Here is a 16,391-nt window from a genome sequence, read left to right as displayed (position 1 = left end):
TGCATTCTCCTGTATATTGCAACTTTTCTTTTGGCAGCACCATACATGCAAGCATTCACTTGTGATTTTGGCTCCAAGTTCTATGTGAACCAACAAGAAGTGTTATCTCACTGTCACCTATACCTGAACATTGTCTTTGGGGAATCCACAGTTCTCCCGGCTTGTCCATGTGTCTCTACCTTAGCTCCCATGTCAGACATCTCGAGCAGCTTTGATCCTCTGTATCTATGCAGTTGACATCACCATTGCATTTGCCCCTGAAGAGTTGATATACCCCAACGAAATGCGTCAGACCCTACATAGATGCATGATGACCATACAGATGATTTTACATGTCTTTTACATTGTTCCACTAAAGACTTTTAAATACCAAATACCATCCAGCCCTTCCAGTGGCCTATGTTGTGTAGGACTTGTCTTCATCCCATGATATGCCAAAGTACCACGGCGTCAATATATATATATATATATATATATATATATATATATATATATATATATATATATATATATATATATATATGTGTGTTTTTTTTTAGCATGCCTTGCGTTTATGCGATTTTGTGTATGCACTTTTTGTCATTGAGTGTGCTGTATATGATCTCACAAGGTAAAGTAAAATGTTCTTTGCAATAACTGCTTTTTGGTATACTTCTTTCATTCAAAGTCCAAAACCTCCCTTTTTGTTGGATATTATGTAATAAACTCATACAAGTAATACTGTGCTTTATATCCTATGTGCTTACTCTATATAGTGATTGGCCTCATTCAAAGTCCCCCTGACCAAAATTCTCTTTCTTTCTGTCCAAATTTGGTATGGAGGACAATTACCGATGGAGCCACAGATCACATTCGTTTTTTCTTACTGTCCCAAGGGATACTATACTTGGACAAAAACGGACCAAGACTGATGATAATGCAGGCATGCGTATTATAAGGACATATTCAAATTAATCTGGTGACATTTTTAATGTCATTAAAAAATATTGGGACGTACTACACAATGACAAAGATCTATCTAAAATCCTTCCGAAAAGACCCATGTTGACATACAGAAGAGGTAGAAATCTGAGAGACATGCTAGTGCATAGTCATTTAGAGACTGTCCAGAAAAAAAAGTAATTCCCACATGGCTGCCAGAAAACCCATTAGGTAGCCACAGATGTGGACACTGTAAGGAATGCCCTTATATTCCCACTGTTAAAGAGTTTGAGAATCCAAAAAATTGAGAAATTATTAAAATACAATCATTTTTCAATTGCAGTACAGAGGGAATTATTTATGTTATGAGATGCCCATGCCCATTTTTGTATGTAGGAAAAACAATTTGTCAATTCAGACGCAGAGTATTGGAGCATGTGAATGACATTGCACAAAAAAGAGATAGACCAATTGCTAGGCATGTGCTTGAAAAACATGATGGTAAAGCTGAGGTATTAAAATTTTGGGCCATGGAACAATTTAAATTGGGACCAAGGAAAGGTGACCTGGATAAACATCTTTTAAAATTGGAAGTGAGATGGATTTTCCGTCTTAATTCACAAGCGCCACCTGGCCTTAATGAAGGCTTTACATTTCTACCTTTGGTACATGAATACAAATCTTTGGGTTTATTGTCTAATAGCCTTGTCTAATATTAATACTGTATTTGTATGGATCATAATGGTATTTAAGAAAGGGAAAGTGAGATGGATTTTCCGTCTTAATTCTCAAGCGCCACCTGGCCTTAATGAAGGCTTTACATTTCTACCTTTGGTACATGAATACAAATCTTTGGGTTTATTGTCTAATATCCTTGTCTAATATTAATATTTGTATGGATCATAATGGTATTTAGGAAAGGGAAAGAATCTACATTCATTTTATATCCTTTTTTGCGTAAAAGGAATTGTATATTTGTACAGGACAATGATATAGGTATAGGAGCAATCAATAATAAGTGATTGCCTTATAGTTCTGATTTTCATCCAGAAGATGTTGATAGGGTTCCCCACAGCAATGAGCATGTGCGGCAGCCATTTTAGATGGTCAGGTTATAAATTTAGGGATTACAAACAAAAGACACCATTTTCTTTTCACCATGTGACAGTCAGCTACTCTTGGTTGCTCATTTTCTTCACTTAAAAAAAAGAAAAAACCTCAGATGAAGCTGTATTTGAAGAGTGAAACATGTTAGGTTTGGGTGATTATTTTGGGAGCACCTTCTGACTTTATTTTCATTTAGGTTCACATGATTTAATTTCTGTCCTGACACATTCTCCCCCCCCCTCCATTTTTCTTTTTGTGGGTGAGATATGCCTTGTTTCAATCTAGCTTTTTTGTGGATATGGTGATATATGGGTCTCGTCCATCAGTGGTTATTTGTGTCCAGATGGATGAGTGTATCTGTATCGCATATCTGAGAGATAGATAATTTTATCGGGCAGATGATAAATAGCCCATATCTTCAGTAAGACAGTATTTACAAGCATACCTTCTTTTTTTCTGTTCATCTCATTTTTATATGTGGCCAATAGATGGGAGGAGAGACAGATATACTCCCATCTCTTGATATCAGGTGCTGTTGGTGAGTAGACCTTTAATTTACATATCCTCTAATACAGCCTGGAGCCTTTATATTGAATATAGGAGGAAATTATAACCCTCATATTGTCTATCCATATATATTCAAGAGAAGTTTTCACTATTTAAACTGTTAATATTACCACATAGTGATAGAACATTGTTTTTTATATATAATGGCATTGACCTCATCCTATAGGTATACCTGTTATGGTCATTTACATACTTTTTATGATTTACAATAAAGGGTACATTTTAGTTAAGTGGCCTTTCTGTGCGTAGGTAAGTGCACCCTCGTCTAGCTCTAACATAATGAGTAGATGAGCACGGTGCAGAGACAGACAAGGTTAGAAACTGCCACATGCAGCAGGTCTCTTTTGACAACAGCGGTGTGCTTAAATCTTCAGTCTTTTCCTGGGAGAATCTCCAGTGTGTCAGTCAGGAGGATTGGGAAGAAGAAGCCAGGTGGGCTGGTGAAGCAACGAGAAGTAGAGCTGGGATCAGTGTCTACAGGGAGGCAGAAGGAGTTGTAGGATGCAGTTCACTTCACGTGTGCTACTTTTCCAAGGGACCAAGAGTTCCTAACCTGTAAGGGGCTGTTGCTAACCTAACAAAAGACTGTTAGTTCCTAAAGGAGTGAACCAAGCTGTACAAAGGATCAATGTAATTGAGCAGGAGGACCGATTGGAAGCTGTAAATAGGGAGGAAGTTGTCCCTGGTTCTGTTGTCATTGTCAAGTTGGGCATCCCATAATTCCCATCCCCATCCAAGACAAGTTATCATCCAGTAATAAAACAACAAAAACTAGCTCAAGGACTGTTTTCTGTGTCTGGATGCAAAGAGGAAATGCTATGTGACTGGCTGTGCAGCAGTGGGCAACCCTTTCACTTGCAGCCCCTACTGGGGTAGTGCTACAACATTTTTTCCCAATAAGGATAGTCAGCCTTATTTTAATATTATACAATGAAATATGTTAGAGAAATTTGTATTTAATGTTTTCATACAAGGGTGATTTACATGTATTATGATGCAATAATTTGCTTTTACATGTGTGGCAGTAGAAATACAAGTAGTACAGACAGTGCGCCCACAATAGAGCTAGGGACTAAAAAGATAAGACTGTAGAGAAAAGTCCCATTTACAAACTTTGGTGCCCTCTGCTGTCTTATCCAGACATTACTTGCATTGCATGTAACATAACTGGTAAATGATTTTTGTTCAGTCACAGTTCAACCATCGATAGTTGGCAATGTTACGAAGAACAAGCCTCCTCCTTCGGCTGTACTCAGCCTGGTTTGCGCCATTGGAGAAATATAGGTAATCTAAAACATAAACATTGAGTTAAAACAAATAGGTTTGCTGAATCTTTTCAGACATATTTACATTTTTTTTAATAGCACTAGGTGCTAACATACCAGACATGGAGCATATGTATAAATGGCTGGCAAAAGGACACTTGTCAGCCTGTATTTGTCAATGGCATTGCCACTTATAAAGCCGCATAAGTCTATCTGTAATGGTCAACCTAGGAAATGTTCTAGTATAATATTGATAATAGCACTTTTACACAGGTTCAGCACATACAAAACTTTTCTATTTTTTTTTATAAGGATTAAAAAAGTGTATACCCCCTACCCCACTGAGGCTACCAGCTTAGAACAAGGGAATATGGGCTACCTGCCACACTGATAGCAAGCTGCATGTCCTTTAGTTTGGAAGGTGTGCTTTACAAGGAGTTCCCCTAAAAGCTCCAGTGCCCCATGAAGGGCACTTTATTACTTTTGACATCCCCATCCTTACTAAAAGGGTTTGGTATAAGGGAGTTGACGTGCAAACTACCTATGAGGACAAGTAGGTTGCAAACAACCCCTTGAATAACCAGTAGAGATTAATTGGGAGTGGTTTTGTAAAAGAAAATATTGTATAATTTTAATAATCCAACTGATTTCGAAACACTGCCCAACACGATCTGGCAGCTGCTCATTTTTGGTGTCAGGTAGACAGGAAACTCTATCAGACTGTTCCCTGTGACATCACTGCAAACGTGTAATATTCAATATACATCATTCACCAAATTTACTATACTTTATGTGCTGTAATGGTCAATACTAGTCAGTATAATCCATTTTCCTTACATACGCAATGGATGTAGGCTGGTATCCACATAACAGGGTCCACACTCTTGTTACACACTGGTGTGGAGGTATGAGCCTACTTGCTTAGTGTGTCGGGCAGGTAGGATAAGGAGAGGGTAACATAATCGTTTTATTTGAAGTTTCCTTTTTTCTGTTTTTTTTTAATTGTATAAGAATAATTGAAGTTGAACCTCAGAAATTATATTTTTTGCAAGCTTGCATTGGGTCAGCCCAGTGGCCGTCCAGGTTTCTGGTATCAATAGGTAAATATGCAAAAATATAATTACTGGAGTTCAGCTTTAAACCAGAAGTTGTGATTTGGATGCAGTATGATTGTGAGATGTCCTGAGCATCATTAAAGACATGGAACAAATATAAAAACTCCACTGAAAGTGTGTATAGCCAATTTTTAACTTTTAGATCTAGAAAATCTTCTGCACTTGTTGTTTTAACTTTGGATAGAAAAACATTTTTTTTCTGCCAGTAAATACCTTATACAGCCCACTTCCTGTTTCTTGTCTGGTCATTAGCCTAGGCTTATGACATCATGCACAGCTCTCTCTCTCTCACTCTCGTGAGTTTGCCAGGAAGGGAGGGGGGTGAGCCATAAGAGGGCCAATGAGAGCTGCAGAGCTGGAAGTGTGCCTCTGTATGTGTATAAACCCAGGAAGTGAACAGGCAGCAGCTTCAGATGCCCACAGTTAAAATGGATGCAGCCAGTCTTAGTGGAGGGAGATTTCTGCAGCATATTTGGCAAGTAATCACAGTATGTATAAAATAATATGCAAAGCGTTTGGAAGGAAGCTTCAGAATGTTTTTATTAGAAATTATGTAAGCAGACTGTAGTTCCTCTTTAATGCATTCTATGCATTAAGATAAAAAGCCTTCTGTGTGCAGCAGCCAACCTCAGCCCCCTAATACTTACCCAGTGGTGACCCGTCCATTAGGGCGTACAGGCGCCGCCCGCACTAAGTATGCGTCCAGCCCTCTGATCTACATACAGGACGCCGGATGCATGGATTCCAATGGGAGGTGGGTATTTTTTGGAGCACCTGATTAGAGCCAGAGTCTCTTATAGGCTTCAAAAAAGGTTGGACTTGGGACACAGAGCACTGCGCTCCGAGCCCAACCAGATGTGTGACGATAACAAATTAATATTTGCTATTTTCACACTAAATCTCCTCCCCGCCAATCAGGAAGCGGGCCTGAGAGCCATTTTCCGATTGGCCAAAACGTTAGGCGATCCTATTGGATGCCTAGCAAAAGGAAGAGAAGAGAGGACACACACGGCGGAAGCTGTGGAGGAAAGGACACCAGAGCTCACAGCCCGCCCGCCCGCCAACCACCCGCCACACTGAGGACACCGGAGCCGATGCCTGCAATCCACCATCCGCCACCTAGATCGGGTAAGTGCCAGACTGACCGGCAGACAGGGTCAGGGGGAGTAGTGCCGCACCACCGGACGCCCAGGGGGAAGGGGAGGTGTTGGTTGTTCAGCCAGTGGACTGACCGAAAAGGAACAGATTATTCCATTCACTCAAAATTAATAGATAGAGAAATCCCTCCTGCCGGGACATTGTATTGTAACAGCGGTATCCACTTCCGTCAGAATACAGCGACCAGGAGCTGCAGCCGCTGGCCAGATTTACCTCCACCTCCTACCCTCATGACCATTCATAAATGTAGCATTTCCTCCCCCCATATCTCTCTCAGTGACAATGATCACCAAGAAAGCACGAATCTCGCCAACAGGGACACAGATCGCAATAGAAACATAATGGATGGCCTAACACTTCCCCACTCTATTCTAGGACACTACTATGAGGAGTAATAGAGGACACTGCTATTGGGGGGGGATGAGAGGAGCAGAGGAAAGAAGTGGGGGTGGACAGAGGAAACTGCTGTGGGGGCCAGAGAACACTGCTTTGGGGGGGCAGAGGACACTATTGTGGGGGGTCAGAGGACACTGCTATGGGGGCAGAGGGGTAGAGGACACTACCGTGGAGGGGGGGAGATGTGAAGGTGTCAGAGGACACTGCTATGGGAGGAAGGCAGAGGACACTACAGGGGGGGGGGTGTGCTGTGAAAAGAGCAGAGGACAGTACTTTGGGGGTGCAGATGATGCTATAGTGGGGGGGTGATGTGAAGGGGGCAGAGGACACTACTGTGGGGTGGCAGAGTACATTACTGTGGGGGGTGAAGTGAAGGAGGACAGAGGATACTACTGTGGGGGGGGGGGGGGTGATATAAAGGCAGAGGACATTGCTGTGACACTTGGGGTTGATTTACTAAAACTGGAGAGTGAAAAATCTGGTGCAGCTGTGCATGGCAGCCAATCAGCTTCTAACGTCAGCTTGTTCAATTAAACTTTGACTAAAAAGTATTTACTAAAACTGGTGCACACATAAATTGGTGCGGCTTTGCATAGTAACCAATCAGCTTCCAGGTTTTATTGTCAAAGCTTAACTGAACAAGCTGAAGTTAAAAGCTTATTGGCTACCATGCACAGCGGCACTAGATTCTGTGTGCACCAGTTTAGTAGAACTCCCCCCTTCCAGTATTCGTGTGCTACCACTCTGGATGAATGAGCGTGGGGGCAAAGTTGGACAGCTGCATTGGAAGTCTGGAGGGAGGGGAGTGTTAGGTGCGTTAGCAGATTAAAATACACTAACAGATTGAAGTTGAACTTAGCTAACACTTTGTAAGGAGTTACAGTCAGCAACAGTTTTGTTCCTTTTGGGACAAAGTTTTTACATAAAAAAATAAATGATATTACTTGTCACCAGTGGTGACTTGTGGATTTTTGTTTGGGGGGGGCGGCAAACAACCACCCCCCGGGCGGCCGGGCGGCAGTGCGGCGGTGCGGCACTACAATCCCCACTCACCCCTAGCGGCCGGCGATCCGGCAATTACCCGATCGAGGTCACAGGCTGTGGTATCCTCCAGCACGGTCCTGGCGGGGTGCAGGCAGCATCTCCGGTGTCCGCTCCTCTCACGACTTTCTTTGCAGTGTGTCTCCTCTCTCTTCCTCCAAAGCACTAGGCCTCCAATAGGATCACCTGACGCATTTGGCCAATCAGGAAACAGGTCTCACAACCTGCTTCCTGATTGACAGGGAGGAACTTTAGTGTGAACATAGTGAAAATTAATCCGCTATCGTCACACAACTGGGTTGGGGCTACCCCCACCCCACAATTTTTTGAAGCCTCTGATATGTAGATCAGGGGGCCGGACGCATGGATAGGGCAGGTGGCGCCCTCTATGGACGGGCCGCCACTGCTTTTCACACATGTATCCCTGGGATACATGTGTGACAAGTAATATCATTCTATAATATCCATCCAATATTAACTTTTAACCCCACCATATTTAAAACCTTACCTATATTCTGGAAAGCAGCCCCTACATGTGTCCCTATTCCTGGAAAACCGTCTTTTATCTTCTTTGGTGACTTGGAGTCCATTTTGTTCTTGTGATGATCAAAGCTGGACAAATCAATAACACAATAGCATTATTAAATATTGGAGACCAAATAACATACTATAAATAGTTAAGGAGTAGACATCAATATAATATCAAAACTGTGGAAGCGTTTTTATTTATTACCTTACAGATATTTTAAGGATAACTAACCCCAAGGCCAAACATTTTATATACTGTATACAGGCTTACCAGTCCTTACATGTGGTGGCTGCATTCGTGTTCTTTTTCTGGCTAAGAACATTTTCAGCAAATACAGAAAATACATATTGATCTTTCCATAAATGCAGTGTATATGTTACTTCCTGTCAGCAAATATAAAGGTAATTTTTTTTTAAATAACAAATATGTCATACTCACCTGCTCTGTGTAATAGTTTTGTACAGAGCAGCCCCTATCCCCCTTTTCTGGGGCCCCCTACCGGCGCTCCTGGCTCCTCCACCTTCTAAAAAAAAAAATGATCCCATTTTTTGCAAGAAGATCCCCCTTAAAATTTATACAAGACCTGAAGGGTCCAAAATAATTATTGAGGGGACCACACTTTTTTTAATGACATCTTGACATAATCAAGGATAAGGGTCTGGCATTTATTTTTAGGGGGGGGGGCACATGTCTTTTTGTACATGCAGTTCCCCATAAACATCTATACCAGACCCTTATCCAGGATAAGGGTCTGATATCATTAATAAAGGGAATCCTTGGCCATTTTCTTACAAAAAGGGTGCTCTCATTTACTGGCAATTGAAATGAGATCTTTTATTTTTTCTTTCATTCTTTTAGATGCACACCTTCACAGGCAGATTTAGGGCATCTTGCAGGTGTGTTATTTAAAAAAAAATTTGCATTTTTATTTGCTACTGGGCCATTCCTTCAGAGTCCTGTGCCATAAACGGGAGTGACGTTATCGCTGCTCTAGCGATGCATACTAAAAAATTATAACTTTTCCTTGCAGGTTTGAGAAAAAAACAACCAGTGGTTTACTACTGCTTTAAATATAATAGAGACAACAAGAACATATTTTGTGGTGCATTCACCAACTGACCTCCAATATTTGTCTTGCACGAAGAAAATGACTTTTCTCTCATCCTTCAAAAACATAGCAGCATCTATTTTCTTCACAGTGCTTGGAAACCCAAAATTGGTGATAGGCCGAGGATATCCCCAGAGCATATTAAAGCCGCTTGTTGCCCAATACTGCTGTCCTGTTAAAACAGAGGTTTTTGTTAAATCATCAGTTATTTAAGGAAAGTCCATGGGAGCTGCAGGGAAGCTTTGAGTTATAGTAAGTGGAAATCCTACTCCACTTTAAAACCAGCCAAATCTTGATTACAGAGTATATTGACAGCAACCATCCTTTTTTGGGGGGGGGGATTAAATGGGGGCTTTCCATACAGGTAGTGAGAGTCCAGATGAAAAGTTTATGTTTCAAACTGGCTGCCATCAACTTTATTGTGCTTCTAGCTTCAGAAAAGTAAAAAAAACATTTCCAGCATTCAACAACTTAGGCAGTTTGTTCACACCTTTAACGTAAATAACTGTACAATAAAGATAAACTCCAGAAAGATATAAAAAAACACCAGAGAAAGTTATGTGATTGAAAATCATTGAAACCCAACTCTAGGCAACTAATAAATTATTGCTTGCAGTGGGGCTGCACCTGCACTGCAAGGGTTAATTGCTCATTTAGGTCTAGGGCAGTGATGGCGAACCTTGTCACCCCAGATGTTTTTGAACTTTATTTCCCATGATGCTCATGCACTCTGCAATGTAATTGAGTATCTTGGGAAATGTAGTTCCAAAACATTTGGGGTCTCAAGGTATGCCATCACTGATCTAGGGGAACAATAAACGAACATTTTCTGCTCCTCCTTGCTCCTAGACTGGTCCCCAAAGCCTCTTCTCCCCCCCCCCCCCCCCCCGTGCTCTAGCAGTCTAGGATCCTGACGTCATCAAGACCAAAGCAAGGACCATAGCTCTGCATTTGAGATGTTAATGCAGAGGGACAGTTCAATGAAAGAGCGTGGAAAAACCACCATCTGAGGGAGCAAAGGATCAGCTAGTTGCCCAGAGTTGGGCGTTAAAAAGTAGGTTCACCTTTTCAGAAAAAAAATGAAAAGGTGATCTAACACCCAACACCCTTCCCACCCCCCTGGTTCCCGTTGTACGTACCTCCATGGATGATGAACTTTCAATGCCCACACAGCCACTGTAGCGGTCTGGGGATTTGAAATCCCCACTCTTCTTCCCCTTCTCTCTGTAAGGCTTTCGGGACAGATCAGAGCAATTCAATGGCGGCTAAAAGACCCCTGGTATCTCCCAAAAGAGAACTTGTCACTTGCACTATGCTATCACATAGGGGGCCCTTGTGAAAGCAATAAAGTAAAGTTTAAAAAAAAAGTTGACTTTGCTGAATTCTGAGTTATTCCCAGTCTAGTGGTACAGAACTCTATTCTAAGTTACCTTGGCATTGTGAATATACTGTCTAGTTGGCGGTGTCTGAACCTACTTTCTGTGTGTCCATTTATGCTCAAACCAACATTTATTTAACCCTGTGCCAATGCACTGAGCTCATATACCACTAAATAGTCTTGTGTCTATTTTCTTGGTGCAAATTCACAGCTGAGTTAAAGGTATCTATATGCATGTTCTTATAAGTGCTTTTAGTAACTTTCCTTCAACCAGGTGTATCAGAGGGGCTTAGGGTGTTTTTGGAGTCCAAAAGAGAACCCAATTACCAAGCAGATCCTTTGGGGGGGATAGTGCTACAAATACCAATCACTTGTACCATATTAGGCTGAGTTTAGATGACAAACCTAATGAGTCACTTACCTTTAAAGAGATAGACAATATCTCTACCAGAAAATTCATATGCTGCATCAACCCTTCCCAAGTTTGGCCATACAGTTTTGATGGAGAAGGTGTCAATGTTGCGCGTTCTTGCACTTTTCCTCCAAAAAACCCTTGGATAATAAATATAAGATTTGAAATAAATAATAGATAGATAGATAGATAGATAGATAGATAGATAGATAGATAGATAGATAGATAGATAGATAGATAGATATCCCTATGTTTATTGGAAACTTGCAATTTTTGGAATAATAAATAATAACTTTGCTCTTGGTTCCAAACTACGTTGAAGTGTTTACTGGTTTGACCATAAGCCTTAGCTTGGCTCTACCCTAAAGTGATAATTTGGCAGCAGAATCTGTCCATATGCCCTGTATGTAGCAAATCCAGCATCAGCCAAGTGATACTGCTGCTCAGCATGAAGTTCTATCATTGATACAAACATCATCTGGAGGGATCATCTGTCTCTCAGGGTCCAGAAGACATACAAGAAGTTGGTGGTGTCTGTCTGGACTGAATTTGTCAAAGAATCATCATTTATGGGAGAATTTGACCTTAAAGGGCATTTATACACACGTAGATTGATTGCAGTGTGTAATTTGTTGAACTTAGCTCTTTTTTGTTTAGTATACAGGGTGGCCGCAAGAATGAAGAACAGGGACTTACTTGCCTGTCCTCCTAAGAGCTGCTAGGACAGCAGCTACTTACTCAGTTTGCACGGTGGCATATGTGTGTTTCTGTTCATTTACACTCCTTTACATGGGAACCAACGGGGAGGATCTTTAAGGCCTCATTTAAACGTGCAGCTATTATTGCCATCTGTCTGAAAAGTGATCTGCAGTGGATGGCTTTTTAGGGGAAGAGGGGGTTGACAGGCAGTCAGTTAGCAATATTTTACTTGAATATTTACTTCTTTCATTGAATGGGTTACATTCGTTGGTGGTACCAGCAGCCGAAAACAATATGCAGTTAAATTTTTGGCATGTGTACATCCCTAAGCAACTGAATTCTTGTTTATAGGTGAGCGGTCGGGTGTGATAAAACTGCAGCTCAACCACCTGATTTTACTGTCCCCTGGCTGCCCATGTGAACGAGCCCTTAAAGCAGAACTTCAGTTAAAAACAAAACAGAAGTTCCGCTCTTTCTATTCCTCCCCCCGCATCCTCTGACAGTAATGGAAACTTTTTTTTTTTTTTTTTCAGGGAGCAGCTACCTAGTTTTGGTAGGCAAACTGCATGTGCAGTGGGAGGCTGGCTGCGAAGCTGCAAGGAGTCACAGCCGGCTTTCCAAAGTCAACATGGCAGTGCCAGGGACTCAGAGACTGGTGAAAAATCAGCTTGGGTGAGGACAGTGCTGAATCACTGGACAGGTAAAAGGTTCTTATATTAAAAGTCAGCAGCTATGGGGGCGTGGCCTGGCAAACAATGGAGTGAGACGTAGGTAGAGAGAGCTCCCTGCACACAAACTCCTGTATGAGATCCTGTGGAACAATATACCGGTATAAATCATCCCACGGACACCCCTTTTATCCCGGGATCACTGCGGACCATGTCTCCGCCAAAACGGAACACTGGAACAGCGGACAAACTCGCCCAATATCGCCGCCAGGAGAAAGACATGCAGCAGGAAGATGGCGCCGACACGTGTGTGGGCCCTGAGCCTCAGACAACGGACACGGCCAAGGTACTAGACGCTATAGCCGCTTTACAAGGTACCCTGACTGCAAAGATTGACGAAGTAAAAATTGACATATCCCTCATAAGACAGGACTTTTCAAAATTGAAGGACAGGGTCACAGAGGCAGAAACTAGAATTAGCAATGCAGAGGATGCCTTGCACCCCATGAGGCATACCACAGAGGAGATACAAAGGCAATTACAGCAACTCCATGCCCACCAGGACGACATGGAGAACCGCCTCAGACGCTGTAATCTCCGCTTCATAGGACTGCCAGAAAAGGAAGAAGGCGCAGACCCAACTACTTATCTAGAATCGCTCCTGCTTAAAACATATGGCCGGGAGGCCTTCTCAGTAATGTTTGCGGTGGAGAGGGCGCACCGCATTCCAGCGCGGCCCCCACCACCCGGAGCGCCTCCCCGCACATTCATCGCCAAATTTTTAAACTTTCGTGACAGAGACAAAATCCTCAAACTTACCCGGGAGAGAGGAAATATCCAAATTGGAAACAGCCAGATTGCAGTATTCCCGGTTTTTCCAGCGAGGTGCAAAGAAAAAGAGCACAGTATCAGGAAGTGAAGCTCTGTCTGAAGACCCTCCATCTCAAGTATGCGATTTTATTTCCTGCCAGACTGCGGGTGGAAGAAGACGGAAGAGCACAGTTTTTCGACGATCCGGCGGCGGCGACAGCTTGGCTGGATCGTAGAGACAGACCTGTTTAATCAGCTCATGAATATATAACCACAGTGAGTACTCATTGATAATGAACAAAATCCTGCAGTATACATACAGTTGCATTCTCTCAGAGGGGAACCAGAATCCTGTATAGGGATATTAAAAATGGGGATATACAAAACCATGCTTGTGTAAAGCAAAGAGAAAAGGATAAGAGAACTATCTCCTATATAATTACATTATGGAACACGCAGGAAAACAAATTAAGTTGCGCAGGTTACCGTTTGCGCCTTTACAACTCGAGATGAAGGGGACATATCGTAGAAGTTGGCGTTACAGGATTATTAGAAGACAGGGATAAACTGTACCACAACATCCCAGCATATGGGGAACATTTTGACCAACTGTATGGTGAAGAAGTGCAGAAGGAACTCAATGACTGCAATGTGTGGAAGTCCTGATCATAATCGCTCCACAATTGACAGGGGAATAGTCGCCCCCTTAGCAAAGTTAGTTCAGCATGAAGCAAAAATACAGTTATTGCTATTAAGATTTGTGCCTCCAGCGGAGTGTAACCGCTGAATGATATGCTATATGCTGATAGTTTGGGTTTATATGCTCACATCAAGTTGGGGAGATGTGCAGCTGGGAGGGCTGGGAATAGTTAAACGGATAATTTTTAGTTTTTTTTGTCTTGGGAATGTAAGTACTGAAGTGATCTTATTACGGCTAGACAGGCAATATGTATTTAACACCAAGTCATGTAACAGCAGAATGGTACTGAGGAAAAGGCAGACAATACGGTTTTACAATCTTATGATCTTAATGGATGGCAACTATACTAAATATATCCAGAGAGCAACATGGCCAATGTTAAATTTGTGACGTGGAACGTACGCGGTCTGCGGAATAAAGTAAAGCGTACCGCAGCATTAGCATTCATAAAATCGCAAAAAGCCGATATTATAGCTATAACAGAAACACACATCACAGGCCAGCTGCAGGTAGCTCTAAAAAAACCATGGATAGGATGGTTGTACCACAGCACGCATACCAATCAATCAAGGGGGGTATCAATATTGATCGCCAAAAGAGTGCCATTTGAGTTAATTACACTGGAATCGGATAGATTAGGAAGATATATATTCTTGCATGCTACCATAGGAGGCAACTCCCTATTGATATTGGCATGTTACACCCCCCCCCTTTTTTCGATTGAAGTGGTGTTGAAGGGATTGGCATTCATGGCTCAGAACCCGTCAGTTCCAGCAGTTTGGATGGGTGATTTTAACCAAACCATGAGTCCAATCCTGGACAGACCAGGCCTGGGGGATACATCCAGGGTTATACCTCACCAAACCAGACTATGTAGACTATTTACAGAATTTGCCCTCACAGACGTATGGAGATGGCAAAACCCGACAAAAAAAGCATATACATGCCACTCGGTAGGCAGTGATACGATGTCCAGAATTGATTTTATATTGGTCTCAAACTCACTATTTCCCAAAATTACAGAGTCGGGTGGTATCAGACCACTCACCCTGCTGGATAACAGCATCTTTATTAAAAGCGATGCCCACCTCTACATGGAGGCTGAATCCATTCTGGTTGTCGGTTATACCTGATCTTGAGAACATAGGGCAAGAGCTACAATACATCCTAAACAACTTAAGCACTACAGATCCAGATACCGCAGACTGGGATAACTTTAAAAATCAAGCTAGTAGACTATTGTCATCAAGAATAAACAGATTTAAAAGTTCCTCTAAACTGCTATTACAGATAACCACCGATAAAGTGCAGGAGTTGGAACAGGTATACGCAAGTACTGACAACCTACATAAAGTACAAATGCAATCTAGAGTAGTGACCCAAATGCATACAGAGAAAAAAAACAAAGAATCTTTGAACACGGTGAGCAAGCAGGTAGACTACTGGCATATTTAGTTCACTTAAATGATAAACCCCCAGTGGTGGTGACCTTAGCTACCCAACAGGGGGACCCGATGACCGACCCACACCAAGTAGCAGACAGCTTCCTAAACTTTTATAGGAATTTATACAAAACTCAGAATACACACTCCACGCAAGAAATTAAAAATCATCTACACAGTATTCAGTTTCCAAGACTCACCACAGAACAGGTTAAGTTATTGGACGCCCCCATTAGCCAAGAGGACATATCTGAAGCACTGTCCCAGCTAGCTAAATCTAAGGCCCCTGGTCTGGACGGCCTGTCACACTACATTCCCTGATATTCTAATCCCGAAATTGCAAAAATTATATCAAATAATATTTAAACATAAAACACTCCCTCCATCAATGCAAGAAGCACAGATAATAGTCCTACCCAAACCAGGGAAAGACCCTAGATATCCCGAGTCCTACCGTCCAATCTCGCTACTTCAAGTAGATATCAAAATATTGGCCAAAATTCTAGCATCCCGCCTAAATAAAGTCATACTATCATTAATCCACCCTGACCAGACAGGCTTTATGCCTGGAAAAAATACGGCCATGAATATAAGAAGACTTTTTTTAAATCTCCAAGCGCAGCACGACAATCAAGGTACCAGAGTAGTGGTGGCCCTAGACACAGCAAAGGCCTTTGATTCAGTGGAATGGTCCTTTCTATGGGAGTGCTTACGTGAATATGGATTCGGTCTAAATTTTATACAGTGGGTACAAATACTTTACCAATCACCAAAAGCACGAATCTTTGTTAATGGCTGGCTGTCAGGGCAATTTCCTCTCGAAAGAGGCACGCGCCAGGGATGTCCCCTTTCCCCACTGCTATATGCCCTGGCAGCCGAGCCTTTGGCCATAGCCATAAGAGCTAACACTGACATAGTTGGTCTAAGAATAGGTAATTATACCGAAAAGATCGGACTATACGTGGACGACACGATACTTTACCTAGCTGATCAAGGCCCGTCGCTACAAGCGGCCCTGGACACTATAGATAAAATGGGAAAATTCTCAGGCCTACGTATAAACTGGGAAAAATCC

At 42.2% G+C, this 16,391-nt stretch overlaps 1 pseudogene; it reads right to left on the bottom strand.

Annotated features, from left to right (window-relative positions):
* Positions 1-3,531: 3,531 nt before the first annotated feature.
* LOC141126978 (stromelysin-1-like) overlaps positions 3,532-16,391 on the bottom strand; it is a 58,226-nt pseudogene continuing 45,366 nt past the window's right edge.

The sequence above is a fragment of the Aquarana catesbeiana genome, linkage group LG02 (assembly GCF_042186555.1).
Source record: "Aquarana catesbeiana isolate 2022-GZ linkage group LG02, ASM4218655v1, whole genome shotgun sequence".
Lineage (NCBI taxonomy): Eukaryota > Metazoa > Chordata > Amphibia > Anura > Ranidae > Aquarana > Aquarana catesbeiana.
The sequence above is the reverse complement of the archived record's forward strand: the minus strand, read 5'-3'. Positions and strand labels throughout refer to the sequence as shown.